Source organism: Athene cunicularia (assembly GCF_003259725.1).
Source record: "Athene cunicularia isolate RWA chromosome 2 unlocalized genomic scaffold, athCun1 chr2_part1, whole genome shotgun sequence".
Lineage (NCBI taxonomy): Eukaryota > Metazoa > Chordata > Aves > Strigiformes > Strigidae > Athene > Athene cunicularia.
This window is the reverse complement of record NW_020799095.1, coordinates 47,719,225-47,746,679: the sequence shown is the minus strand read 5'-3', so window position 1 is coordinate 47,746,679 and position 27,455 is coordinate 47,719,225. Positions and strand designations below refer to the sequence as shown.

General features: G+C 45.4%; 1 protein-coding gene across 1 annotated transcript in view; it reads right to left on the bottom strand.

Moving 5' to 3' along the window:
• The window catches only part of XIRP1 (xin actin binding repeat containing 1), a 21,489-nt gene extending 10,299 nt beyond the window's left edge, over nucleotides 1-11,190 (bottom strand). Inside the window, exons 1-2 of the mRNA XM_026843649.1 lie at nucleotides 11,033-11,190; nucleotides 897-1,057 (exon numbers count right to left, since the gene is read on the bottom strand). The gene's annotated coding sequence lies outside the window, so the exon portion shown is untranslated. The remainder of the gene's footprint in view (nucleotides 1-896; nucleotides 1,058-11,032) is intronic.
• Nucleotides 11,191-27,455: the final 16,265 nt, after the last annotated feature.

The following is a 27,455-nucleotide window of genomic DNA, read 5'->3' as shown; positions in this document are numbered from 1 at the left end:
TTTTTTTTTTTTTTTTTTTTTTCCTTTACATTTCTAACCCATTGTCTTTTTCCAGTTACAGTCGTCACTCATTTATTTTCAACCAGGACTGCTTTGGTCTGGACTTCTCTAGTACAGACCCTGGATAATATGCTCAAGAGACTGCATCTCTTGACAGGGACCCTACAAAAGATTAAGAGTGAACATGCCTGCAGAAAAGGTCCAGATATGAAATCACATCCCGCATTTACTCCTGGATCACTAGTGAGTGGAGCTGGGGAAATAGCAAAAATATAGCTCAGTGCCTCATAACCCTTATAACCTGAATTTTCCTATGACCCAATGATCAGCCTGGAGTGGGTGTTTAAATCCCTGGATCCCAGACCAAGGTTAAACAGAGAAACACAGGGAAGTTGCAAAGTGAAGTTATGCCTGAGTGTGAGATATATGGACATATATACACTCATGTGTTGGAATGGGTATAGCATGGAAGACACATGGAAATGTGTTGCTTTGTGCTGAATATTTCCTCCATGGATGTGAGTGTGTAAATATATATGTGCAAATAAAGTGGAAATTGTATGTATGAATAAACGGTAAGGGCTAGTGGATGTAGACATGTGTGTATGTTTGTTATGTGTGTGCATGTGCGAATATAATGTGTATATGTGTGTGTATGTATATGCAGCTTATACATCATTTACATACATATCAGCACCTCTGATAACATTTATACAATATTTATGAATGACAAGGGAAAGCTGGCCATTTTTGGAAAATCAAATGCTGTGTTTCTCCAGATTTACGAAACCAGACATGTTCTCTTTCATCCTCTTACAACCACTTGCTGGGACGGGACATTGTTGGGATGCCACTGTTGATTTGTGAGGGGGAGGATGGCGGCGCATAGTGCTTACCGGCTGTGTGGGGCTGTTGGCGTGAGCAGCAGCAGCAGCTGTCTGGGAGAGATAAAGAGCCGACAGCTCCTTCACGGAGAGTGCAGAGGACCTCCCTCGTCCTTGGTGAAGTATGTGGCTAGTGTTGTCTGATATGTCTAAAAATGACTGCGTTCTCTCATCTGAAACAGGGATAGACGTGCATGGTGAGCTATGTGCCAAAGATGGCCAGCCTGCAGCGTGAGCATCGCTTACCAAGGGCTCTGCCAGGCACCTCCAACATCTGCATACTGATTCTCCTGGCAGCCCCTGTCCTGGTCCCCCAAAACTTAACATCATGTCCTTTTGGTTCAGGCAGAAAATGTGGACATTTCCACCTCTTTCATGGCTGAAACAGACTTTAAGCCTGGATGAGAGTAACACATTGGGCAGTGACCTGATGTCACCATCCTGCTGGTGGGGCACAGAGCCCCCAACCCTTCCTGCATCCCTCGGTGAGGCCATCATCAAACAGGAGTGAGTAGGAGGACATGAAGGAGCTACACATGTTCAACTTGAACCAAATCTTTTTTTTTTTTTTTAATTTTTCCTCCGGGGAAGCACTGCTCTCCTATCGGCATGTCTCACAACAAATTATATCCATTTATCTTTACCCCTCCTCTGAGAACCAGTTTCAGGGAATGGAGAGACGAGAAGGGTATGAGATTTGACCAAGAATGTAACGGGGAGTCTTTGGCACAACCAGAGGACCAAACCCTGCTCTTAGTTTAGAGATCTGATATTTTGAGCTGCACCAGCTCTCATGGGAGCCCCAGAGGGGCCCAGCATGGCATTGCTGAGGTATTCAGCATTCTTCCTACCTTTGTTCAGATGCCTCCCACAGCTGAGGATATCCCTATCTGTTTCATGGAGAAATGGCTACTCTGGGAGGAGGTGGTCTATTAGCCAGACCTCCTGAGTGGTACACAGAGGGACTGGATGGTTGGCATGGCCACACACTCTTGGATGATGATTAAGCAATGCTCCCTCATTCCCACCCATTGTACTCCATCCCCCTTGGTCCTCATCTGTTATACAGCAGGGCCTTCCCCTCAGTCTGAGGATGAAAGCTGCATCCACCCTCAGAGAGAAGTTCATGCTGAAATTAATGGTTCTAATGCAGATGGGTTCAGTTTTCAAAGAAAGAAACAACTCCAAATTTTAGCTAAGAAATTTCTTTTTGCATTACTCTGCTTGGTGTGAGCAGAATGGTCATCTCCATCTTTGTATATAGATGTATATAGACTGTTACACCTATATGATGCATCTTAGTTCTCCAGGTCAGTCAGGGCTGTAATTTCTCTGTTACCACTGTAAAAACACGAGAAATTTCTCCTTTTATCTGCAGACTTGCACTGTTGCATTTGGATTTAGTGTGGTATTTGCAATGCTTTCTGTTTGAACAATGGGCTCTCTCTCCACAAATCCAGCTATTGCACAGCCAGGAAAGGGCTGATGTACTTTTTAATATGTGCACATTATAAGCACTGCAGCAATTCTAGCGTTCTTTACCCTCAAATCTCAGTCCCCGAGTCACGAGATTTTGTAAATAACAAACTTAATGACTCTTCTGCTTTGTTTTCTGCATTTTGAGTTCAGATTTTCAAGTTTTTCTCTAAAATACTGAAGGAGATTAACTCTGTTTTTGTTTTAAAGTGACAACAGCTAATGTTATGCACTAACAGTATTCCAGGAGCTGGTGCTTCAAATGAAATACCATTTCCTATGGGGACAAGCATGCACTAAAAAACCATGAAGATAAGAATAGAGGGACCACAATGAACTTGTCAGACACTGGCCAGTTGCTGCTGGAAGGTGCCAAACCCCAAAGTGGTTTTGTCCTTGGTTCTATCTACCCCTGAAGATGCACAGGCATTTTGATGCAGAATTGAGGCTGGATACATGAGGAAGCAGTGGGATGCAATACAGATTTATCTGCCCAGTTCTGCCAGACATCACTGGGACATCAGGAGAGAAAACAGAAGATATTTCCTTAATACTTCTTTTTTGCTAAGTCACCATATAAATATGGGACTTCTCTCCCTGATTTCTGCTCTCCACAGCTTAAACACTGAGTCAAAAAGTATCCATCTACAGCCAGTGGAGACAATGGCACTGCTGGAGCAGATTTGGTACATCTTAAGGTAGGCTGTGAGGTTGCAGCCGCCCTCTGATTGCATCACTGATTGCTCTGATTTTACCCACTCTGCTCAAGATGCCCCAAACTTTGACTAGATGCCTGTCTTTTTGAGATGAACAGCACCCTGGAAATGGGGAGGACAGGGTCAAGTTATCGCTGAGACACCACTTTTACAGCAGCCGGTGCAAGTACCTGCTAACACAAGCCCCTCTATCTGCTGCAGTAGGCTTCTCCCTTCATTTGGAGGCTTGAGGCATGCCTTTGAAGGTGTCTACTCTGTAAAAATGGAAAATGAAGTAATTGCCAGTGAAAGTACCTCATATTTCATGGTCTTTCCTTATTATATGTGTACCCTGTGAGAAGAGCACTGAAGCATGTGCTGACTGAGCTGCAGAAAGCTTTGAAGAGTGCTTTGAAAAATCTTGTCTGGGAATTACTTTCTTTTCTCTTACATTGCTGAATTACCTACTGGAAAAGGAAAATGGGTCCAATCAGTCTGGAAAACAGAAGTTTTATTCCTTGCAAGGTAATAAGGGTTGGCTAAGTGTCCTAGTAAGCTGGGGAGAGTCAGCCTTCCTAGCTTTAAAGCTGAAAGAAAACAAAGCACAGATTTGCAGCCTTTCTGGTCAGTCAAATAAACACAAGCCTGTGGCATGACCACGCTGAAAATACTCTTGAAAACTACATGTAGGAGATAGAAGCACTTCATGACATGGCAGGGACCCTGCCTAGGCTAATACAAGCATTGCTATGCTTAACCATTTCAGTGCTAAGTGCTTAGCAAAAGCACCCCCATGTCCTAGAGCTGGCCTGGTAATGTTTAATGGTCTCCTCCCACTCCAGGCTATGGGTATTACCGCTGAGCTGATATAATTTATATTGGCCCACACCATGGGTCAAGATACTGCACAAGGAACAGCAATGTACCCCTCCAGCCAAGAATGAATAATGTAGCTGAAGAAAGATTTTCAGTCCATGCAGTGGAAAACAGAACAGCCTCTGTACTGCCTAGTCCTTCATCCATTAGCTTGGATGGATGAAAGGCCACAGGGCTTCTGTTTTAACGACAGATATAATTAGATACAAGGCTTTCATTGAAGCCTTCCCCTTATCGCTGCCTTTGTTTTCTTTTTTTTTTTTTTCTTCTCCTTTTTGACATTTTTGCGGTGCACAGGCTGTGCACAGCCCTCTGCTTATCACTTCTCACAAAACTGCCTGCCTTAGACAGTGGCTGCTCAAACCCGCCGGGCGGGTGCCTGGCTTTGCATTTGTGGAAAGTCTGCTTTCTCCACACGGCTCTGCCTGATGGAACAGGCAGCTGCCACCCTCTAAATTACTAATTATAGATAAGAGCAAAAGAACAACAGTTCATTCCACTAATGAGAAAGCCAAGCTGTCACATGTGTGTGGCTAACAGCGTCCAAGTGACACCTAGGACATCTCAAGAGTTGTGAGCACAGTGCTGCTGCACAGCATCCCCTGGGAGGGAGCAGGGAAGTCCCCAGCTGGGGATGCTAAAGCAGTGCCAAAGGATGTTATGTAGACTGGTCTTAGGGTGTTATCTGTTGTATATGAGATGGAGAGCACAGAAGTCCAGTTTGAGACCTGTGCCAGGCTCCACGTTTCTGCCTTGCTGAGCAAAAGGGCTCCGCTGGCACACTGAACATCCGTTCCAGTGATGCATCTTGTATGGCACTGATTGACTAGCCCTGACTGCAGCCCCAGAGACTTTAAACCTGATACTTCAAGCATTAAATCATCCCCCATGAGTTAAAATAGAAGAAAAGAGGTCCTGAGGACCTCCTCCTCCTGTCCCACCCAGCGGCTGGCACAGCAGCAGACAGCACTGCTGTCTAAGTGAAGGATATGGGGAATGTTCCTCCCCGCTGGGTTTTGTCGGTAAAATGTCCTTCGTGCCAGCGTCTGGCGCCAGATGAATCTGCACATTTCATATGAGGGGCTGCAATGTTAGGACTGTCCACAGAGAGCAGCTGTCCGGGTTTCTTTAGCTCTTCCCTTGCCCCAGGTATGTGCAGCTCCGGCTCAGTTTACAACCTCTCTGCCCCATAAGCCACACCCCAGGCAGGCAGGGAGGGCTGGGGGACTGGAAACTTTACAGTGGGGGAAGATCATTCCTCATATTCATTTGTACTCAGTGATCTTTCTACACACACGGGAAAAAGACAAGACAGCAGGGGGAAAAAGGCTTAAATATTCATCTAAAAAATTCACTCACTTCCTCTTAAGTTATTGCCCATAAATCACTCAACTGCTCTGTCTCCTGCTGAAGATAATATTACAGGTCTCTTGAACTGTAATCGTGTTACATCTGACAGCCAGCTCCCAACAAGTGGATAACAAATCACTTAGAAAACTCCTTCCTGCTCCTTCCCCTGAGAAAACCCCATCTCATCAGTAACACATCAGCTCCAGCTTGCTGTTTTCTATTTAAACCACTTTATCCTATAGAGAAACAATGCTCACCCACCTGTTGGTGTCCACCACCTCTGCCACTGGCACTCCTTCACAGCCCGGCTCCCACCGCCAACCCCTGTGAGCTACTGAGTGCCTGAGTCACCTATTAAAAAAGGAAGCTGCAAGCTCAGCACCAGTCTCCTGGGTCGCCTGGCCAACCACATGTCATCAGCTTTGCTCCCAAAATCAGCCGCCCTGAGCAAACACAGCTGCTAAGCAAAGCCCTTTATGTCGCCGTGTGCGCCCCATGGCAGTACGTGAACCAGGGGTTGTGTAATGGGGCCTGAGATCATCTGTGGTCTCTCACAGGGCTTGCACGAGCTGGAGGGAAAGGGCTAGTCCAGTGGTGCAAGTTGTGCCAGGGTCCTGTCCCTCTCCATTGCTCACCAAAGGGAGCGGAGCTCCCGAGAGCATCCCCTCCCAGCCAGTCGAATCCAGCATCCTTCATCACCTGCTTAGTGGTTGCCTGACATTGCTCCTCTGTGGGTCAACTCTGTGTATTATGGTCTCACCCCTTGGCTGTGCCGCAGCTTGGGTGTTGCAAGATATTCAGTGCATCCCACAGTGTAGGACCCAAAACACAGTGTTCTGGAGCTTCTTAGCACAGGGTAAATCAGGGTAGGAAATCAGGGATTCCTTCATATTGTGAAAGGTCTCCTGGGGTTGTGGTGCTCTGGTCTGGCTGTTTCCAGGGAATCTGGGGCCATTTCTGCTATTCCTCCCTGCCTAGGATGGGTTGTGTATTACTCCCAATTGGATGGTCACTGCCAGCTCAGTCCCCTGACTCAGGCTGTGTCCTCATTCCCACCTGCTTGTCCCTGATGTTCATTTTGGTGAAACCTCAGCAACTCACTGTCCCCCTCCTGAAGCTGGAAGCCCATCCCTGCAGAAGGAGACCCCGGTGCCTCTGTCCCTAGATGTGGCAGGTGCATGTACTGAATCGCACCTATCCCATCCTCCTCTCAGCTTTTCTCCCCTGGAGAATCAGTCCCCTGACAAAAGGGGCTCCCAAATACCAGTACCGCTCCATGGCTGGGCTGAGGGAATTTGTGTGGATGGGTAAGCACCCATAAAAGCTGGCTAGGAAACCAGTGCTACTGCTTAATCCGGGAGCCTCGCAGCCCTTTGGGAGTGCTCAGTCAGCAGGGAAAGGTTTAAATCTCTGCCCTCAACCCCTGCACCAGGAGCCCTGGTTCATGGGGAAGCTCTGCCGGAGAAGATGCATGCTGAAGGTGGTGTGGGAAGCAGGGCAGGCTCCTTGCTGCCCCAGTTTGGAGGCTGCCGAAAGGGTGAGTGGTCCTGGAATGCTGCAGTGAAGGTTGTGTGGGAAAGGGTAGTCCTGGGAGAGTGATGGTTTGGGGAGGGGAGACCATCTCTAGCTATTTCTCACTGGCCTCATGACCCTCTCTTGAGGCTTTAGCACATGTTAAAGTTTCATGTTATTTTTTTCCAGAGGAAGGGGAAAAAATATGGGACAAGGCTGCAGCAGAGAGCATCGACAGAATTTTAGACAGCCTCTTGCAAAGACTGAGAATCAGTGATGCTCTAAAACATCCTGCTTATCCTCATGAGTAATCCCTCCTGACCCCAGATCACACTTTGCTCTGTTTGCAAACTGCAGTGTTTTCTCTCATTTTCAGTTCTACAAAGGACAGCGAGGATTTGAAATTCAAGCTTTTTCTTTTGGCTATGGATTGGCCAATTATGTGAGAGTGGCAACTGTAAACATTTTTTTAAAGAGAAATCTTGTTTTGGACAGTTTTGCTCCAAGTTGTCTTTTTGTTACAACTACATGGGCTAGGAATTGACCTCCAAATTGGGAAATGAGATTTTCACATGCTCATCTAACCAACTCAGATGTAAGAACACCACTGATTACTGATTACAGTTAGATAGCTAACAAAAATCATACAGCTTAACAACACTTTTTTTTTTTTTTTTTTTTTTTTTTTTTTTTTTTATGATTCCAAACTTTCATGGGTAGACTGTGTCCTTTCAGATAAGTTTGTACAACATCACATATGAAAGATCCCTGATTTGGAGGTGGGGAGCATTTCTGTTATAGATCTTAAATGTATTGACTAATTCACATAAAAAATATAAATCATTCTCTTTTGAAAGGGTTTAAGACAGATTTTGTGCTGTCTGCAAGCCATATGTTGAGCAGATCTGGTGCATAGAGCTAATATATGAATTCTGGGATGGGAAATGGGCTGAAAAGATAAACACCAGAACCAGACGAAGGTGCTAAACAAATAAGTAAAATAAAATAATGTAACTAAAGAGCAGCTGTGTTGAAGAGGAAATACGATTTAAAATATTATTTCATGCTTTAGGAATTGTCTACTAAATTATAGTCAAACAATTAAATTTTGCATGTGTATAAAGTTACATTTGCAAATCTGAGAGGGTGGGAGACGGTGAAGAAAAAAACAGCTACTGAAGAGTGCCTTGTTTCCTACACTTGAGTTTCAAAATCAGATCTGTCTGCAGTTTCCCACACCTCTGCAGGTTCATGATCTTTAGTCACTTCTGCTTTCTGTTTTTGGCTCCTCAGTGTCAGATGGACTTTCCTTTGCAGGAGCAACATCACAACCCTCAGGTAATTTAAACAGCTCTCGATGGGAAAATTTAGCCTCAGGCAGAGCTGAATATCTGCCTCAAGGCAGCTTGGGGCTATTTCTGGCTTTGCAAAAATCCAGGAATGTGGAAGACTATTCCTGGTACCAAAAAATGCCAAGAAGCTCTGCTGAGAGACAGCTGTGAGTGGCATTGCTTGTTGGGGACGTAGCCTTCTCGAGTGGGCCAGCTGCTGTGGCACTGTTTTTCCTTAGAGAGGGATTTCAACATCACCTGGGTCAGCTACCCTGTTTTTGGGATACAAATTGCTTACACAAGGCAGAGGTAGCCCTCACTATCTGCTCAGCTTTGCCTCATTCTCCATGTTTCTCTGCTATTTGCAAAGGCTTAATAAAGGCTGAGAAAATATTTAATAAATCGCTCACCCAGGCTGTGTATTGCTGGGATCTTGGTATCCAGAACTGCCCTCTGACATGCTGAGGATCGTGTATTATGCCCTGCTCATTCTGGCACTGTTCTCATATCCTCCGGTAACTCTTTATTTGTTATTTCTATAGGGGGTTTTCACTGAAATGGTGATAAACACCCCTACCTGACATCCAGTCAGAGATGGTTTTATTTTCCTGTTTCTCTATTTCACCTTTCTTGAATGCAGGCTGGTAGCAGGACTGTTTTTATCCCTAATCCTTCTGTCAGGCTCTGTGTCCTCTGCATGCTCTACCTTCTCCCATAGAGCAGCATCAGCCCTTGCAGAATTCAATGCAGCATGACTATTTGTGATAACAGCTTCCCTCCCTCTAAAATCCCCTTCCCCAGGGAAAACAACACCAAGATACCCACTGGAATAACCTCTGCCTGGGGAGAGGGCTTCTCAGCATGCTGCGAATACCAGACCTTTTAAGGGTAAGCCCTCTCTAGTCCACTGCGAAGAGATACCTTGGGAATGTCTGCGCAGGCATGAGCCCTGCAAGCATCACCGGACACACATCCCACCTGGGATGCCGAGCACAGCCAGGATCAGGTCGCCTGTGGCATACATCTTTAACCATTTCTTTGCCATGCCATGGTGTTTACATGGGAACATTGCATGGGTATCACGCGGCTCTGAGGAGTTGTTGAGACCCTGCCTTTGCTTTCTATTCTTATCATGGTGTTTCCATGCTGCTGTCAGCTCTTTATCACTGACAGCCAAGAAAACCTAATACTGTTCTGGAAGAAAGAGCCATAGCCAAAAAAAAAAAATTAGCAGTATACTTTAAAGAGAAAACCCCAACCCCCTTGTAGCTATTGAGTTTCCCCGGCATTTCCAATTGTTTCTGAATGAGGCAAATTGCCAGTGAGAATGTGAGAGAAGAGAGAAATATTTGGCTTTAAAAGAATAAAACACCGTGTTGTACAGTACTTAATGCAGAGATTCCTGCTACCGTGTTCAGATCCAGACCTGGGGTTTTTGCTGTTGCCGAAGGAGGATTTTCATGCTCCTAGCAACAGGGTTAGTGCATTCTCGCCTGGTTTCTGCCAAAAAATTAAGCTTTTTTATCCTGCAAAAAACTGCATCTATTCAATGGCAGAAAACAGCCTTTGTAGGATGTTCCTATGAATTTCCAGCCATGCTGGATCTCTTAATTGTTACTAGTGAATTATCTACCACTTTGCCTGGCGAAGAACACAGTGTTTCATATTTTGTCTCTTCTCATCAGATGATATCTGTACCTGAGGCATCACCTCCACCTCTCTTTCCACAAATTCCCGTTTTCTAATAAAACCCTGAAGCTACTTCAAATATTTTCTGGCAATGATTTGGGTGAATACTGGAGACCTGCAGGGACTTGGGGGAAGTTAAAGAACTTATGTTATTCTCACAGCAACCAGCAGGATGTGTATCCCAGAAGGAAATGTTAACCACCACCAAACACATGAGCAGAAGATTACTGCTTTCAGCTCAGGCAACTGGGTTCAGGCCCATCACACAGTGACTGACGAGCAGCACCAAGACCTGGACCTGGAGTCCTGGCTCTCTTCTGCTGACCACAACACAGACCTTAGAGACAAAAGGCTTTGTCAAATGGATAATCAGGTATGAGACACACACATGCACATGCAGGGGTAGATTTGTGCTCTGTCTTACAGGGTGGCATGGGTTTTTTGAGTTAACTTTCCATACTTGAGCACAAACAGGGAGTGGTATGGCCATATTAATGCTGATAACCCAATAGGCTCCTGAAGCTCTTTATTTGGTTCAGGGTCACAAACACATTTCTCAGCCCTCCCTGGAGCTGGGAGGGAAGAGGAAGGGAAAGAAATTCCCTCCTTAACTAATCCTACTCTGCCTTCTGTTTCCTAGGGATATAAGATGAAGCAAAGCTCATTTCCCTCAGAACAGTCCACATTTTGCTGCCTACTAGTCCTGAACATGGTTTTGATCTGGAAGATGTCCCTTCCACCCCCCAGCATCCATCTGGCTCAACAAAATCCCATATAGATTCTTTCTCCTATTGCTTGTTATGGTGACCAGTGTCATGATAAATAACATTATTTTGAGGGGACACAGTAGACACTGAGGTCTGGCCCCATGAATTTAAGCCTCAAAACTAGGAACTAAAATATTTCAGGACGGGGAAAAAGTACACATGTATGATGCTCTGTTTCTGCCTTGAACATGCCCAAGAGCCTAGACGATGGTGTTGAACCAGACCGAAACCACCTTCTGTGGAACACAGACACAGCACCTTCTGCAGCAGAGTGTGGAATCTGCCAAGCTCGGGGCCAACAAACTAAAATCCATGGCTTTCCATGAGCTTCAACACCACTTTCATAGCATGAGGTGCTAAGCATCCTCATTTACTCTGCATTTTAGCATCAGTCTGAGGTTTATTTTCATGCAACACTTCACCCCGCTTGAATCTACCCCAAAATTACTTACAGGGAAGTCTCGGTAGTCCCAACAGCTGTGTCACACTGCAGACAGCCTCAGTGGAAAATTTACGTGCGGCTCACGGCCAGGCAGCCCTTAGTGTATCCTATGAGGAGCCCTGCTCCACTCCTCACACCCTCGGTCCTGTTCACTGCCTTCCAGTGGCCTCTGGCAGCTGGTTTTATCACTGAGTGCTGGGCTATGTTGAGAGGATGAACCACTTAGTCTATTTTTAGGAAAGAGTGAAATTGCTGTTCCACCAGGCTGAGTCAATCATGAGTTTTAGCAATCCTACATGGAAGCTGGGAAAGTCTAGGGGCCTGGCTTATTTTCAGAACTTATTCATTCAAAATACCCCTGGTGTAAACTGATATAGGACAGGGGATGCTTCCAGGCAGTGGTGCAATGGGCAAGAGGCATTTCCCAGACTCACTGCCGTGTCCTCAGGCTGTGGCCTGCACAGACAGCCCCCTTTGCCTCTGGCCACAGCCAAAATTTTAAGGGAAAAGCTGGGAAGGTGGCACGCATTAGCTACATTTTCTAGTTCCTTATTTTCTCATCAGTTCCAATATTTTAGAACCAAGAAAGGAAAAAAAAATATTTTAGGAAAGTGAAGGGAAGGATGATGGAGCTCTCTGCATTATGGTCAGCTGGGAATCATCCCCATCCTCACAGTCCCTCTGTTAATAATGTGGTGCTGCAGGGACATGCTCTCGCTGTGTTTGGAGAGGATAACAACAAAGCACTGAGCCCCAGAGGGCTGTTGATGTCCTCCAAGCTCAGCTTCGTGATTTATACCATATTAATGGTGGGCACAGCTGTGTGCCAGAGGTGGGAACCCTGTCCTGGCCATGCTGATTTACAAAAACAAATATAAACAATGGCTCTGTGTCTTATTTTAAGAGTCCACCTTTACCAGGCTGGGATAGCAATACAGCTGAGGAAGGCAGTAATGTTTGAATCATCTCCAGCTGCTCTCTTTTTGGTTTTCTTTTCTGACACCTTTAGGGAGTATAGGCTTGAATAAATCACCATGTGGAGATGGAAGGAGATGTGAGCTGGATATGCCAGTACCAGAAGTCACCATCACCTGAAAAAAACCACTCACTCAGAAGTGCTTAGGATCACAAAACACAGGGTGAGGGCTGCAAGAGACCCATGCCGAGTCCTACCCTGCTTGTACCATCCCAGGCCAAGCCCATGGCCCACAGCACCCAATGCCAGACAACATGGGACTGCAGCGATGGGAGAGAGAGATGCACAGATGTGAGCTGTGCTCGGCCAGTTTGTCTCAGGGCAAAAATCTTACTACTTCATCTGCCAGTGCAGAAGCTGTCTTAGCCTTCTTGTGCTCCAATGCAACATCAGAAATACAGGGAAAGGGTACTTCCCCCAAGGTCTTTCAGCCTCTCTGCAATGTGTTTGTACAGTGTGTAGCATAGGGACATCTCCATTTCATCCAAGCTCATGGGTCACTTAAAGATCTCAGCAGCACTGTGCTGAGTAGGTGAAGGACGACTCCAGTTCCCAAAGGGTCTCCATACTCTTTGCTCCAAAGGATCAAGCAACTTACTGCTTAAGTTCTTTGATTCCCTCCTCCTGAGTACATTTGATGGAGTTTCACAGGGGTGTTTGGAGGGACTGCTGCCCCTCTCTTTTCCCTATGGATCTGTAGGTGTCAGTCACTGGAGAGGATACCACACATCAACCAAGCTGTAGTCCAGCATGCAATGAGGTTTCCTCATCAATGTCATATCACATCACATCATGGGCATGGCCAGCTCCAGATAACCATCTGCTTTTGCTGAGGCTTCTGGAAGGGCCTGGCTCCTCCCTACCATAGCCCAGTTTCTTTAAACATCCTTCAAGGCTAAAAATTAGCAGTTACTGCTGTCTGTGTTAAACCCAGTGCCTAGGAAGATCACCACCTCTCCTTCTGAAGTGGTCTCTGTGTCCTTTGTTGCTTCCTCCAATAAATAAGGATCAGAGAAAAAAGCAAAATTAGAACGGACTGAAATTTCACCATCTTGGGGATGGGGGAAATACAGCCACCCTTGTTACTGCTGCATGCTGAGGATGAGACCGTATGTTGTGAGCAATGGCTGTGAGTGAGGCAGCACTAAGCAGCTGAGAAGGTGAAGACCAAAGTGGTCCCTGTTCAGTGTACACCGTGATGTGAAGCAGAAAAGTGAGGGATGTTGTTAGAAGGGTGATAGACAGGTCTTTTGTTGCCAGGCTGTGAGTCAGAGGGCTGGGGATGGCAGAGGCTGTCAGTAAACATGCACCTGCTCAGGTAGCATGAACTGAGTGGCAGGGGTGTCGGCAAACACAGCGGCAGGCTGGGGACAGGCGTATCTCATTTATTCTGTATGGGTGAAGGGACATAAAGGTAGGAGGTGAAGGGCAGAGCATATCGGCTCAGTCAGCAGCTCACGATGGGCATGTATGTCTGTGTCCTTGTGGTGTGCATGTGCATGCATATGCGACATATATTTCCCTGTCTGTCTGTCTAGCTGCAACATACAACATACAGGGGTGGTGGTCTGTCTGCATGCGTGGCTGGCTGTTCATGCTCCCAATGTCTTTGCATCCCTAGGTGGAGGACCTGGCCAAGGTCTGACAAGTTACAACTTCCACACATGTCCCCCCATCAGTGCCCCTGCTCCTGTGAGCACTCCCTCAAGCCCATGAGATCTGAGCTATCGGACAGCTCTGCACAGCTCTCGGGGAAGGGTTTTTCTCCTCCTGTCTGGAAGAGAGCAACTAATTAGAAAGCAGGAAATGAAAAAAATACAATCAGTGTGGCACTGGGCATTTCTGGGAGGCACTGAGCATGTCATAGGGGGAGATCAGCAGCCCAGGAGCATGGGGATCTGGAGCAGAGGGCAGCCCTGAGCCCTGACTGAGTTGAGTTGGCTCTTGCTGGGAGCCGAGAGAAGAGAGCAGCAGGGACTCAGCAGGATAAAAGGTCTTTAGGTTAGAGCAGGTGAGAGCACAGACTAGGGCTCACAAGAAAAGCCAGCTAGACAGACTAGACTGTTGTGATTGCTACTGCCAGAGCTTGGATAGGTGTGAGTGGGGCTGATTGCTCCTCTGGCCTCCATGGCTTCCTGGGAACTGCTTCACACTCACATGGCAGCCCCCCAAAAAGGTGCCTGTGAACCCAGCATCCCTGTCTGGCTGTCACAGGGGATGGGAGAGGTGAAAGGGAATGGATGGCACTTGCTTCCGCCCCTTCTTTCTGTGATGTGGGGGACTCTAGTCAGGGGGCATCTGGATCTCATGCTTAAAAGCCCCAAATTTCCCTCCTGAGTGAGATGCAGAAACACAAAGCACTTAGAGCTCAACAGATTGGCCGCTTGCAGGAGTCCTGACATTTAACTCCCACTTGTTGTGCTCATGAAAAATAACTGCTGAAAGGGAAATGAGCTTTTAAGTATTATTTTGACTGCAGGAGCCTCTATCATTGCAAGTGCCAAAGCTGCCTTGAACTCAGAGCTGTCTGTAGTAAAAACACAGACTTTTATTTAAATCAGCACTTTCCCCCCACCTTTCAGATCTTTCCAGTTTACTAGTGATGTTCTCCCAAACATATCTGCTGAACAGGGTGCTGTAGAAGGGGGCATGCAGTCTGCAGGGCCCCAGGTCATGAAGAGATGGAGGGTGAGAGCCTTCCTCCACCACTGGGGCTGAGACACGGTGTCCGGTGGCTGCTGTGCAGCAGCGTTCCTGCAGAGGCCAATTCTGGGATGGGACAGTTTCATTGTCACTAGATGGCACCGCACCCACTGGCAGGAGAATGCGGGTGCTACGGCAAGCAGTGGGGAAAAAAATTCCCTGCCAAGCAAGAATTGCAACTCAGCCTGGGCCTCCCTGCATGCAAGGTCGGGGAGCCCACTGTTTTCTGCCCTCGCTTTTGCCTCCTCTCCTGGCTTTGATAATTCCCTGTGGGCAGAGGTCAAAACAAATACAGAATAGAAATGGGGAGGGGGAAGAAGGAATTAAATGCATTTTGGAGGCTGTCTGGATGCTCTGTAATTTGCAGTCACGTCAGGCTCCCATTTCATCTTTACACTGCACTGAGGTAACATTCTCATGTGCCCTTCAGCTGAAAGCACTGAATAATGGAGCTATATTAATAAATACATGCATAAGCATATGTGTGTGTGAGCTGGGGGAATGGCATGCCAGCATTCATGCCACTCTTTTCTCTTTCTTGGCAGTGATTTTTGACTCTCTGGTTGCCAAAATCCATCTAGAAGTTGTTAATTTTTAAACCCAGAGTACTCAGGAGACTCTACCTGAAGCAAATTAGTTGGTACCTTCTCCTTTTTAATATGAAAAGACTCAAGCTTTCAACCATTTCCCTTTGGGGAAAATGGTTCCGTGATTTGCCATCTTCCCTCCTAGTAAGTATTTTGTTCTAGCATGTAAGTTTTCCAGTTTAATCTCATTACTGCAAACTGCAGCCACTTGAACCTCGTTAATTAGTGACTTGGTGATGTCTTTGGTGGCAGCTTCCTCCAGATCATCTGATATCATCAGCATGGCAAGGGATGTAGTATGGTTGGTTGAGTTGCCTGGGAATGGGCTTTTCTAGGGGGTGTAGCAGCCATCCCCTTTGAGCAATGCTCAGGTCTCCAGCAGTGTCCCAGAGGTGACTATGCTGTGTCTGGAAGGAGGTACAGCAACCAGTGCTTTGACTTCATGTGTATTAGTTATTCAGCATGAACATGTGTTTGATAATAAGCCAAATGTCAGTCAGCAGAATTGTCTTGAACATTGCCAAGCTGTTGTCCTCCATATCACGGCATCCCAGATCTAAGAACTGTGCTCTGTGCGTAACCTTACAACACTGTGTGGCTTCAAACCACTTGACATTATCTTCCCCATCTCAGGTCACTGCATCAGCTGGGTGTCCCCTACTCAGCCCTGGGGAAGGGCTGTGGGCAGTCCCTGGATGATGGTGAGGAGGCTTCTGGAGAAGACCTGCCCTGGTCACTACTGGAGCTCATGGAGCACTAATGTCTCTCTTGCTTCATGGGAATGACCAAGCACAGCACAGGTTTAGTCCTGGACATGTCCTCCCCCAGGAGAGATATGGGACAGCTCATTCTTTGACTTTTTTAGGAAGCATTACAACTCCTGTCTCTGAACAAATACACCACCTACATCAGAAGTAGCTGTCATATTCCCAGCTCCCTGGCTGCAATTGCATCCCTAGAAGGACCCTACACCATGTAAACCCTAGGCCTACCAAAGAAGCTGTGCTGGAGATGACATGAAGTCTTTGCTATTGCAAGGCCTTTGAGTCAGGGGCTGGAAAGTGGTGTAAGGCTCTAAGATAGCTCATGATTCATCATGTCCCAGCCAGAGGAAAAGATGTTCCTTGTGCTGTAAAAGGCACACTGCAGCTAATACTGTGATTGTGTTTAGCAAGATAGCACAGTGACTTCATGTGCTTTGATAATAAAAAAAATCCTATCAATGTTGTGGAAACTTCAGCTCCTTCATTTGTCTGTGTGCTCATGTAAGAGACTTCCCATGGAGTTGGGTAATTAAATACAGTGTTTCATACCCAGGCAGCATGTGATTTTTTTTTTTTTTTTTCTCTTGTGTGAAAGAAAAGAAAGAAATGGAAAGGAAAGAGAACAAACCCTAGTTAGATGGGTTGTGGGATTCCTGGATTCCTGATCCAAGCCCAAATCAGGTAGGATGGTCCCCTCCTCTCAAATCTAGTCATTATGGGATTTTTGGAGAGCTGTTTATTTCTTTCTGTCCCAAATCTATGAAACCTTCCTGACAGCAAAGTCTGGTAAAATTCAACATTTTTGCATGCATAACTTCAGCTTGGATCTCTTACTGTTCATAGATGCCTCTTGCCTTGAAATATCCCTGACCTGCTTTAGTCCCGATGATATCATAGCGTTAGGGATCACTTACATGTCCTATCTTAAGCCAAGGATGACTGTCTCTGATATACCACCACTTCCAAATTCCAAAGGGATTCCAGCCAAGACTCCTTACTTAGGTACAAAGGAAACTCTCCCTTTTCCTATCCTCTAGGCTGAGGTGCAGGGGGTTATTACTCATCCCAAACTAAACACGGACATACTTCTGCCTTGGTGTTTAATACCAGCTGCTTTTAAATGCTGGGTTAACAGCATAGGGAGAGTCAGCGTGGCTCTGTGAACTCATCACTGGCCCAGATCCCAGCTGTGCTGGGATTTGCCAGCTCTGTGCAGTGGGACCAATCAGGACTGGAAGGGATACGACTGCTCTTGTGGCGTTGTCTGCTCTCTGCGCTCCTTATCCTTGGCCACACTCCTACACGGCCAGTCCTGGCAGTACCCACACAATCCTGATCTAGAAATGACTGCTCAAGCTCTCATATGGGATTACATGGGAAATATAACTTTGTGCAAGGACCAGGGAGACCCTTCCCAGTTGCAACTATAGACCTGGCAGTAGTGTACCAATGATGACCAGTAACCAAAATAAATCCAACTCACAGCTTCTGTTCGTGGCTGAGTCATCAGCTGTATCTGGCACTGAGGAGATGGTTGCCCTCCTGTCGTGGGACAGCTTTTCATCCTGTGTGGGAGTAACAGCGATCAAACCGGTAAATTTCCATAAATAGAGGAGAGGAACTGCACAAAGCCCCAGTGTGAGGAAGGCAACTGCATCAGAGCAGAAGCAAAGGTGGCCTTGACATTGTCTCCACATATTGTGTGTGTTTTGGACTTTTTGCGGGTAGACCTGACACAGGCTTGGCTTTGCTCTGTTCCCTCCAAGGACAGTGCTTCATAGCTTTTTGCCTCCCCCCCTGCCCCTACGCCCCCCTGCTTTCTAAAGCTAAGTGGTACTTTTTCTACTCATTCTTGGTTTTGAGGCCACCATTGCTGCTCTTTCAGGGGCAGATTTATCCATCCATCCATCCATCCATCCATCCATCCATCCATCCATCCATCCATCCATCCATCCATTTCCTTTACCAGTTCCCACAATGATTTTAGTGTTTCAAACTCAGTAATGATTGGTGTTGCCCTGTTGCCCTTTTCTGTACCCCCAGTGAAGGTATTAGTCCCTTCTATGGAGCAGTAATCACTGGGGTGATATCCTACAGTGGTGGGATGGACATGACCATTTCAGACAGTATCTCATCCTTAATTAATATTCTAGATGATAATTACTTCATGGAACCCTCTTGTTTCCTTAATGTAGGTCTCCCTCCAATCTAGGCTGCCCACTCCTACCAACTTCTTCCCTCCAGGAAAAGGATCATTGCAAGGAATAGTTTGCTGAACATATGACTTGTGCCCTGAGAGCATTAAATCATCCAGAGCTGGATGGGGCTAGAGATAAACTATGTGGAGGCACAGAAAGCAAGATGGATGTCTGGATTAAGAGGTCTGGGCCAACGAGATGTGTTGTTGTGTCTGGGTAGAGTAACAGGGCTGGAAAGAAGTTTAAGCTGTAGGTGTTATTATGAATTTGTGCTCACTTGTAGATGTGGTCTGGCTCCAGCCATTGTTAGTTGCTTGCACAAACTGCATTAACATTCATTTTGAGCTCCTTTGGTGCTTTTATTTAATAATAGGTCATATCTGTCTTTTACTTGCCACAGCACATGGCACCCTTCTTCCACTGAATGCTGTGACATTGCAGAACCTGGCCTGAGGGACACCTAGCATACATTTGAGGATCTGGCAGTATGTCTGCCAGCTTTTAATAATACAGAAAGAGAAGTCGCCTCCATGCTGCAGGGTGGTGATGATGCTAAGGGGCTTTCTGCACTAGGTTCTGTTGCTCATCCTCACCACATCTCGGAGCAAACTCTATCTTGATAGTAGCTCTGGTGTCACAACATGGCTCCTCTGTAAACCCACTCCTCCTTCTCTAACCATGGAATGTTAGGCTTCCACAGGGCAGCCCTCATGCCCAGGGACTGGCATCAGTGGATGATGAAGCATCACCGTGAAGCCCAACCACTTATAAAGATGACTCTGGACACCCAAAGAAAATAGATTTTCAACATCTATCAAAGAAGAGCACCAACTGACCTTTGCAGGAGACTCCTTCCAATTGATGATGGCAGGACTCCATCGTGCCTTTCTCTGGATGCTCTGAAGAGAGGAAGGGAAGGATTGGTCTTTATGGGGTTTGGTCTCCATGCTCAGGGGTTGGATTGTTGTTATGATTCTGGCATCAGCCTCCCTCTTCCTCAAAATGCCATTGCGAGATGATGTCTTCAGTGAAGCAAAATGTAAACTCTTACACCATGGAGTGGCTTTAGGAGTGTCAAAACTGGTAAAGAGGCCTTTGAGATTCCTTGTTGGGACACTGATGTTAGGGATGGGGAGATTCTCCATGGACTTGCTTAAGTACATATCACTGGGATGACTTTGAGATAAGGCATAGTTTTTCCCCATTGGACTGACATTAGTCTGTGACAGATATCTTCTCTCCATGAGCTAAAAAAACCCCAAAGAAACATCAGAATAGGCTCATATCTAACTTCAACAATAAATCTAGAATTTTTATTTTCTGCTCTTCTACTCCAAGCATCACACCTGTTGACCTTCTAACTTTTTTAGGATGAAAGAGTGTCCCATCATTTTCTGCTCTGTTGTCTGGAGTAAATGTCAGGGATGTGCTCTAAACTCTAGCCTTTTTTGAAGTGTGGAAAAAGTTTTTGTCTTGCTTATTTCCAGTGCATCCTCCTGATTTGTTCATGGTCATACAAGGAAGCCTTGGAGTCAAAAAAATATCACCATTGTTTGTCTTCCCTCTTGGATCATTGTTTTATCCACATCTCCACCCTCTTTCTCTAGGAAATTGTGTTTGGAGTCAGGAAATCCCCCCCCCCTCTATCATTTCATAGGAAACTTCCAGTTTCATCTTAAAAACCTCGACTGGAAATAAAAATTTTTAGATTCTGCCTTTTTTTAAATAAGGTGCAATTCAGCTTTCTCTGGTCAGTGAGAATCAAACCTGTCTTCAGCAGGGAAATTAGATGAAGTCCAGAGTATCTGATTTCCAGTGTGTGATTTTATCATTGTTCCAGGTTGTAAGAGGCCCTTATCACAAAGCAGGACCCAACATGCAAACACAGAGCTGAGAACTGCACTTCATGCCAATAAGTTTGCAATCAAAATATGATATAAGGGACCCTGGTAGGTGGGAGGTGCACCTTTGCCATGATGTGAGAACAGTAATCACAACTTCTAGTTAGGGGAGAATTCAGTTTAAAATGCTGAAATGTAGACAGCTAAATGCAGCTATGGGCAAAATCTACTAATGAACTTGATGTCTAAGTTATATTACAGTCAAAAGTGCCAAGAAAGTGATTTCTACACCCTAGGGTAGAACGACAGAAATGACACTAAATGACTACCTTCTTTGGTAGGTGCTTACTGTCATTTAGGACACACAGGGTAATCTCAAAGACCTCCAGCTGCTGGTGCAGAGGGCAGAGATGCCTCAGTGTTGTATCTGTCAGGCTAGTGAGGCTGTCTGGGTGCCTTAATGACTTTGTATGCCTTTGCCTCAGGCTGCATCCTTACCTGGTTTTCTAACCAGTACTAAATCCTCTGTCAAGTTCTGCACCTCTTGATGGTCTTCCATTAGGCTCTTATCCTACAATTTATTCACTCTGGATCAATCTGAATGTTATACATATTGAAAAAAAAAACCCAAAAGCAACCCAAAACTGTTGTGGTTTAGTTGTTTTTTGGTTTGTTTGTTTGTTTTGTTTTGTGTTTTTTTTGTTTTTTTTTGTTTTTTTTCTCAGTCTCTAATAGCCAAGAACTGGAGAATTACGTTTTTAAGACATGTTCTGTCCCAACTCATCTGAGTCTTTGGCTCTCACCTTGGGATGTTCCTGCTTTGACATACTGTTTTCACAGTCCACGATGCTCTGGTACCTACAACGAAGACAGAAGATGGCACCTTAATCACTTTTTAGTCTGAATGTATTTTTTTCATATAGTAGACAGGATCTTTCTGCCTTTCCCTACCCTTTGGAAAATATCAAACCCAATAGACTTCAAAAGCAGTACTGGAGAGTGGGAGAGAGGTGAAAAAATGCCCCAAAGAGGATTAGCTTTAACTCTAATGGGTTAGTGCAATGCAATGCCACTAGATCCAGTGTGAGCTCTCTCCTCCCAAGCTCCATGCAAACATGTTCCTCGAGCACACTGTCACCCCACTGGTGGAGGATGTGCTGAGGGTTATACTGGCTGAACATGCTAATTTATTGCACTTTGCTATATGTAGCTTGCAGATGAAGTCAGACTTTCCAAAAGGTCAATGTATTGTTTATTTATTTAGCTTTAACCTAATGTAAAGGGATTTATCAAGTCACTATGTGACGTAATACAACACCAGTGATGAGTGAGACCTTTGCAGAAGAAACCACCTTCCTTTTCTTCCTCACTGTGGGGAGTGCACTTTCAGCTTTCTCCAAAAATCCTTTCAGACACATGACTTTTTACAGTGAAAACTGACCAAGTTTGGGATATTCAGAACTAAACTATCCCAAGGGGAAGTTCAATAGACAGTCTTAACAGCTGCTCTGTCACTCTTATGTAGAGGGAGATGCACTTTGGGTACTGTTGTTAATCTTATTTGTCTCACTCTTGACAGAGTTGATCTCAGTTATGGGTTGTAACTAGAAGAGAAATTAGCCTTTAAAGGGTTTGGGTTGAAATGTGACTCTCCCTGGAGCATTTTGGTTAGAAACAGTTGAGAGAAATGGAGAGGGCATGAGATGCCTATACCCCTCTTGTCTCCTCATCAGCTCATCTCTCCAACATTTGCTGGTCTCCCTTGTGGCATGTTAGAGACTATCAAGATTAAAAGCTTTAATTAACCATCAGGGAATGCTCCAGTCATTGGGGTTGAGGGCAAATTCCTTTGTGTCATTGTGTTTGGGGAAGTTTGTTGAGTGGATCTGGCTTTTAAATCAGGACTTGTTTTCCAAGACTAAATAATGCATGGGTAATATATAACAGCTAAGATCACTTATGGCAGAAAAGTGCTTGCCTCTAGTTGAGACCTGACATGCTGGGATGTTGTTTCTGAGAAAGACCTATCTGAGTGAGATCTGATTTTTTATGGATGTGGAAGAAGGAGAGTCCACACTGGAACCTCACAGATCTAAGGTGAACTGCAACCTTAGATTAACCACCCACCTGGCAACCAGTTCAGAGACGGACACAGATTTTCTCAGAGAAACTGCTCTGCGTTCTGGACTGCTTCTCAGAGAATGGCACAGAAAAGGAAAGGACTGAGCTGGCCTCAGCTTCTTAGTTTTTTCCATGTTCTTTGTCTGCTGGCATTGGAGCGAGAGAGTAAAGGTTATGGTCCTGGATGTGATGATCCAGGGAAAAGTGGCCAACAATTAATGCATCCATGTCAACTCATGGGATCAGTGCATCAGTAAAGGGCTCCGTAACAAATGCTGTCTTCACTGATGCTTCTGCAAACCTCATCACATAAATTCACTTTTGAAAAAATGAAATAGGGTTAAAGAAAGCACAATTTAAATTAAATTACTCCTAATGCAGGGAATGGATCTTTTCTACCTCTGCCTACCACTTTTATAATTTTCTTAGATCACACAGTTCATCTCTGTGACAGCAAGAGGGAAAAAACCTGAACAATTAGCTTTAAATATTTTTAAAATTATTTGATAGAAATTTTGTATATACATCATTGGTTAAAATTTTCTTATGTTTCCAATGTTGCATAGATCTGAACCAGCTCCGTATTCAGGCATTAACTGGAGAATTAAGCACCTCTTGGCATCCTCTGCCAAAAATGTTCTTGTTTTCCAGGCTTCAGAAATGTGCAGCAGAAGTCTCAGGCATTGGATTTGCAGTGACTGATCTGACACTTGGAAGTACATTAGGTCATCTGGGGTTCATTTTCTCAATTTAGACAGAGCTCTAGGGACTTACAAGTCATATGTAATTGCTCTTTAATTACTGACACAGACATTTGAACTATGGGATTAATAGGGTCTTGTATTTAGATTTTGAAAGTACTTGTTTTAAAAGCCATATTGCTTGCAAAATACATTTCAGAAGTTATTTCTATTGCACTGCCCTGAGTGTTGGGCTGTGCTCAGAGCCCTTTTCCACCCATGTTTGGGTGTCCACTTCCAGATGCACTCAAGAGGGGCAGTTTTCTGGGTGACAGGGGTGTCATTCAGCAGTTTATGAATCTCTGCATCCCTTTTCATGCCTTTAAGACATCTGAAATCAAGACCAGAGAGGGGGGGATGTATTTCTGACTAGTTGTTTTAGAGATCTCTTTTTGTTGTTGTTGTTGTTTTCCGGGTCATTTCCCATGATGTTAGAGACAGCTTTGTTAGATCACAGGCTCCCACCTCCCACAGTCCAGGGATTGTTTCCCATTTTTGTGGGGGTGTCTAACATTAAACTATTCCAGGTGAAAAGCTCTTGAGAGATTTACTCTGAGGCAGAATGAGCCTGTTAGGAGGGAACTGTTCCCTGATTTTCCATTTATATTCCCCCTTTCCTTAAAAACAGTACAGGCAGTAGATGGAAATAGTCTTCTCAGCCCACCCTGAACAGTTCCCACAATCAGCACATCTCCCAGTTGCTAAGGGTTTACAGGATTTTTCTGATATTAATTCATTCCATCTTCTGTGATCTGGGAGGGTTTTTGTGTAAAATCACTTACATGCTAGAGTGCTTTCCTCCACCCGATATCTGCCATTTGATAGTCTCCTTGGGGCTCTTCAGTACAACACTTCTGACTCCTTCCTCTCCCCCTTCTTTACAAGACAGGAGGCAAAGTCCCTTGGCAAAACCGCAATTAAATATTAAAAGCTGATGTGCAAATGGGGATGCCGTGAATTGGAGAGCTGGCACTGAAGAGAAGAGGAGATGAACCCTCCTCCCTGTTCCTGTCAGCCAGTTGCCTATTATTAAGGTCTCATTCTTCTCCATAAAAACACTGGGTAAATTCAGATCCCAGCTGCAGTGCCAATAGCCATCTAGACCCAAAGCTAGTTTCGGATTTAAGTAGAAGTCTGCTGGAATCCATCTCCCCACCTCGTCTCAGGTAGAGCAGAAATGAGCTCCTCTGCATGGGCATTTTTAGATGGATGCTTCTGATACAGGTCATATATTCACCCTCCAAAACAGCAAGTTTCTTTCAGCCCAGCTTGTGGTCCTCTCTGCTTGTGGCTTCACTAGGAAGGTTTTGCATGAGTCACAGGAGAGACCATCTCTCCTGGGTGTTAACAGCTGTAGGGAATACACTGTTCCTAGAGGCAAAAATGAAAGGTGGGCCAAGCCTTAAGGGAGGCAGGGTCCAGATGAAAGGAATTGCAATACTTCACTACTGGGGGCAAGAAAGGGCAGGACTGCCTGAAAGGATACAATTTAGGCAACATCTAAGTCTGATTCAAGTCAGAGTTTGGCAAAGGTAACCTCTTAGACTTCTCAAAAAGCATCATGGTCACAAACAGAGCTGGTTTGGCACCTAACAATAACTGGATTTCTATTAAGTTCTTTCTGGGGATTTATTGTGCACACTGAAAAGTTGACCAAGAAACAAATTCAGTGGATGAATAAGAGCAGGTAACCATGTTTTGGTTTATCATGAACAAGAAGCGCTGAATTTAACATTAAAAGCTGGAAAATAATTTACCCAGAAATGCCTAAGCTAAGCAAGAAACCTTTGACATGAGTTGAGAGTGAGTTAGGGCAAAGTAAAGATCTGGATAAACAAGCTGGCTGCCCCCATCACTGCTTTATGAAATAATAATTTACACTTCTCCATGTGTTCTGATTCAACTCGTACTGAAACAAAAGTCTTTATTGAGCTTTTATTCTAGCACCTAAAACCAACTGAGAAGCAATGATTTGAATTCTCTATTCTGTGAGTACAGTCTAATTTCATATTGTAGACTCTTGTCATGCTATCAGTGTTGTGTTCATTGCAGCAGTGCCTAAGGACCAGCCTAGAGCACAGCCCTGGCCTTATAAATAGTTTGATTTGTGCCAGACTTGAATTCTTCATCCTCCTCCTGTGTGCCCAGGGTCTCCCTGACATGCTGGATGTTTCCCACTGAACAGGATTCAGTTCTTGAAGGATTTTGTAGGATGCCCTGTACCATATTGAGAAAACACCAATGACTTTAGTAGCTCCTGGACTATCAAGACACAAGTCTGATGGGGGCTAGAAGAATTTTAGTTGCATGGGCAAACCAAGGCTCTGAATCTGGGATGCACCCTTGTTAGTTATTTCATTTAGAGGAGAAGGATTTGGCTGACAGAATGAAACAACGAACATTGCAGTCAATCCAACAGTAAATAATAGAGGCTGCTAAAAGATCCGTGAATTATTTCGGGTACTACTGCTATCCAGCTCCTCTCTCCATAAAAAGGCTGCATGAAACAATTCTCCGCATAGCTCCAAGGCACACTCACTAGATAAAGTGTGTTTTGAAACTGTTTTTGCCAGGATTACAGTGCCTTAGGCTGGTTCTTCAGCTACTGCCTCTGCTGGGGGCCTTGCTCAGCTCACAGTGATTTTAGTCTTCACTATTAGTGGTGCACTGGGCTTTCTCTGTTGGCAAGCATCTGTGGGAAGATGGGAATGAACTGTTCATGCCAAGCAGTTTCTGTGAGCTGAGAAGAAGAGGTGGGTCCCAGTCCAGAGAGGGAGAAATGCCTGCTGGGTTACAGTTTGCACACCTGCATACTGCTAAGCTGCCCCATCTGGTCCCCTTGGTTTCTGTTGTCCAGGACAATATCCCCCAAGTCCTATTCCCTGCTTCTCTCTCACTGCATTATTTTCATGCTGCTGTAAATAGCTCCACAGGTTTGTATGGAAAGGTGCCTGAATCAGGTTTGCTTGCCTCCAGGTACCAAATCACATCAGTGGAGGACCAGTTAGAGGATGGAGGGACCGAATGGAGGGACAGTTCCTCTCACAATGAAGGAAGGGAAATCATTACTCTTCAAGACTCTTGGGGTTTGCATCTTGTCTTGTGAGAAGTTGGAAGAAGAAGTCACATAGAAACTGGAAGCTTTGATGAGACATGATTTTTGAGCTTCAGCAGTTTCCCCAGGTGAAGGAGGTGAGGTAAAGAGGTGCTTCAAGGATCCTTCTGTTCATGTGGCTCTGAGTCCACCAATTGGTCTTTCCAGTCACCAGCCCAAGCAACACTTGACCTGTTTGAGGCACAGGTTTTGTTTTGGCTGTTCTGCTCCTGTTCTCCAAGGGGAAGAAACAGCTCAGCACTGACTATGCTCCTTGGAATCACCTTTCCAGATGTCCATAATGCTAAATAAAATGTGGTGGCCTAGTATGCCAAGTTAGAATGAACAGCCAGCCACAAATACTCCTCTGCTTCCTGCAGAAAGGTGGGAACAACTATGTTACTTATGTGTGCCTCCATCCCAAGGACCTCTCTATGGGGTTTCACCCTGGGAGAGAAGATAGCCGAGATGTTTTAAGAAGACATGCTTCCCTTTCTCTTCATATTGTGCTAAACGGCCAAATCACATCCTTTTCCCTCAAGCAACAGGAATTTCCCTGCAGAAAATGAGAAGGGAGCTAGAAAGCCCTTCAGATGCTTCCACAGGCCTGGGCAGCAAAGTGATGCCACTGTCATATTCCTCTATACGGTCACAAATCTACCTGTTAGAGCCAACCACCTTTCCTAGTCTGGGATTGAAACACAGGCCTTCTCCAGGGTGGGGGCTGGAGATTTATTACAGGCACTATGAGGTTTTTCCACCTGCCCAGGACATCTGACTACCCCACTAGAAACAAAGTCTGCTTTTTGTTTTGTTTTCTGTGGCCAGACATCCTATGGGGACACGGGTGGCATGTGGTTTGGCCAGCTGGAGCTAAGCAAGACATCCCATCTGAAAGCTGCGGTTTGGTGTCGCATCGCCTGCCAAAGCACTGAGCTCTCCAGCATGAACATGGGCAGGGATGGGCAACACTGCCTGCACCTTGCTCAGGCAGTAGACAGCAGGCAGAGAGCCATGTGAAGCAGACAGAGGGAGTACAGGCAGGGCACAGAGGCAGCTAACAGAGAACTTTGAACTGGGTGCTACTAATGGTTAACATAGACAATTATTTCTAGCTGTGTCAAATGGACTGACCTAAGCCCACATGAGATTTGTGCTGACCAGACAGGGACAGCAGTTTATATAACCACATCTATTTTTTTTCCTTCTTTTATTTTTTTTCAGTTGTATAATGTTGTTTTGATAGCTGTATTCCCACTAAAAATGTGTGTGTTCCTCTTTCCTTCCCCCCATGTGCCCAGCCTCTGTTGCTTTGTTGCATGCACATTTGTGCCCTGCTTGTCAGATGTCTGCGTGCGAGGATGGTGGGATGGTGCAGGGTGCGAGCAAGCACGAGAGGGAATAAATCA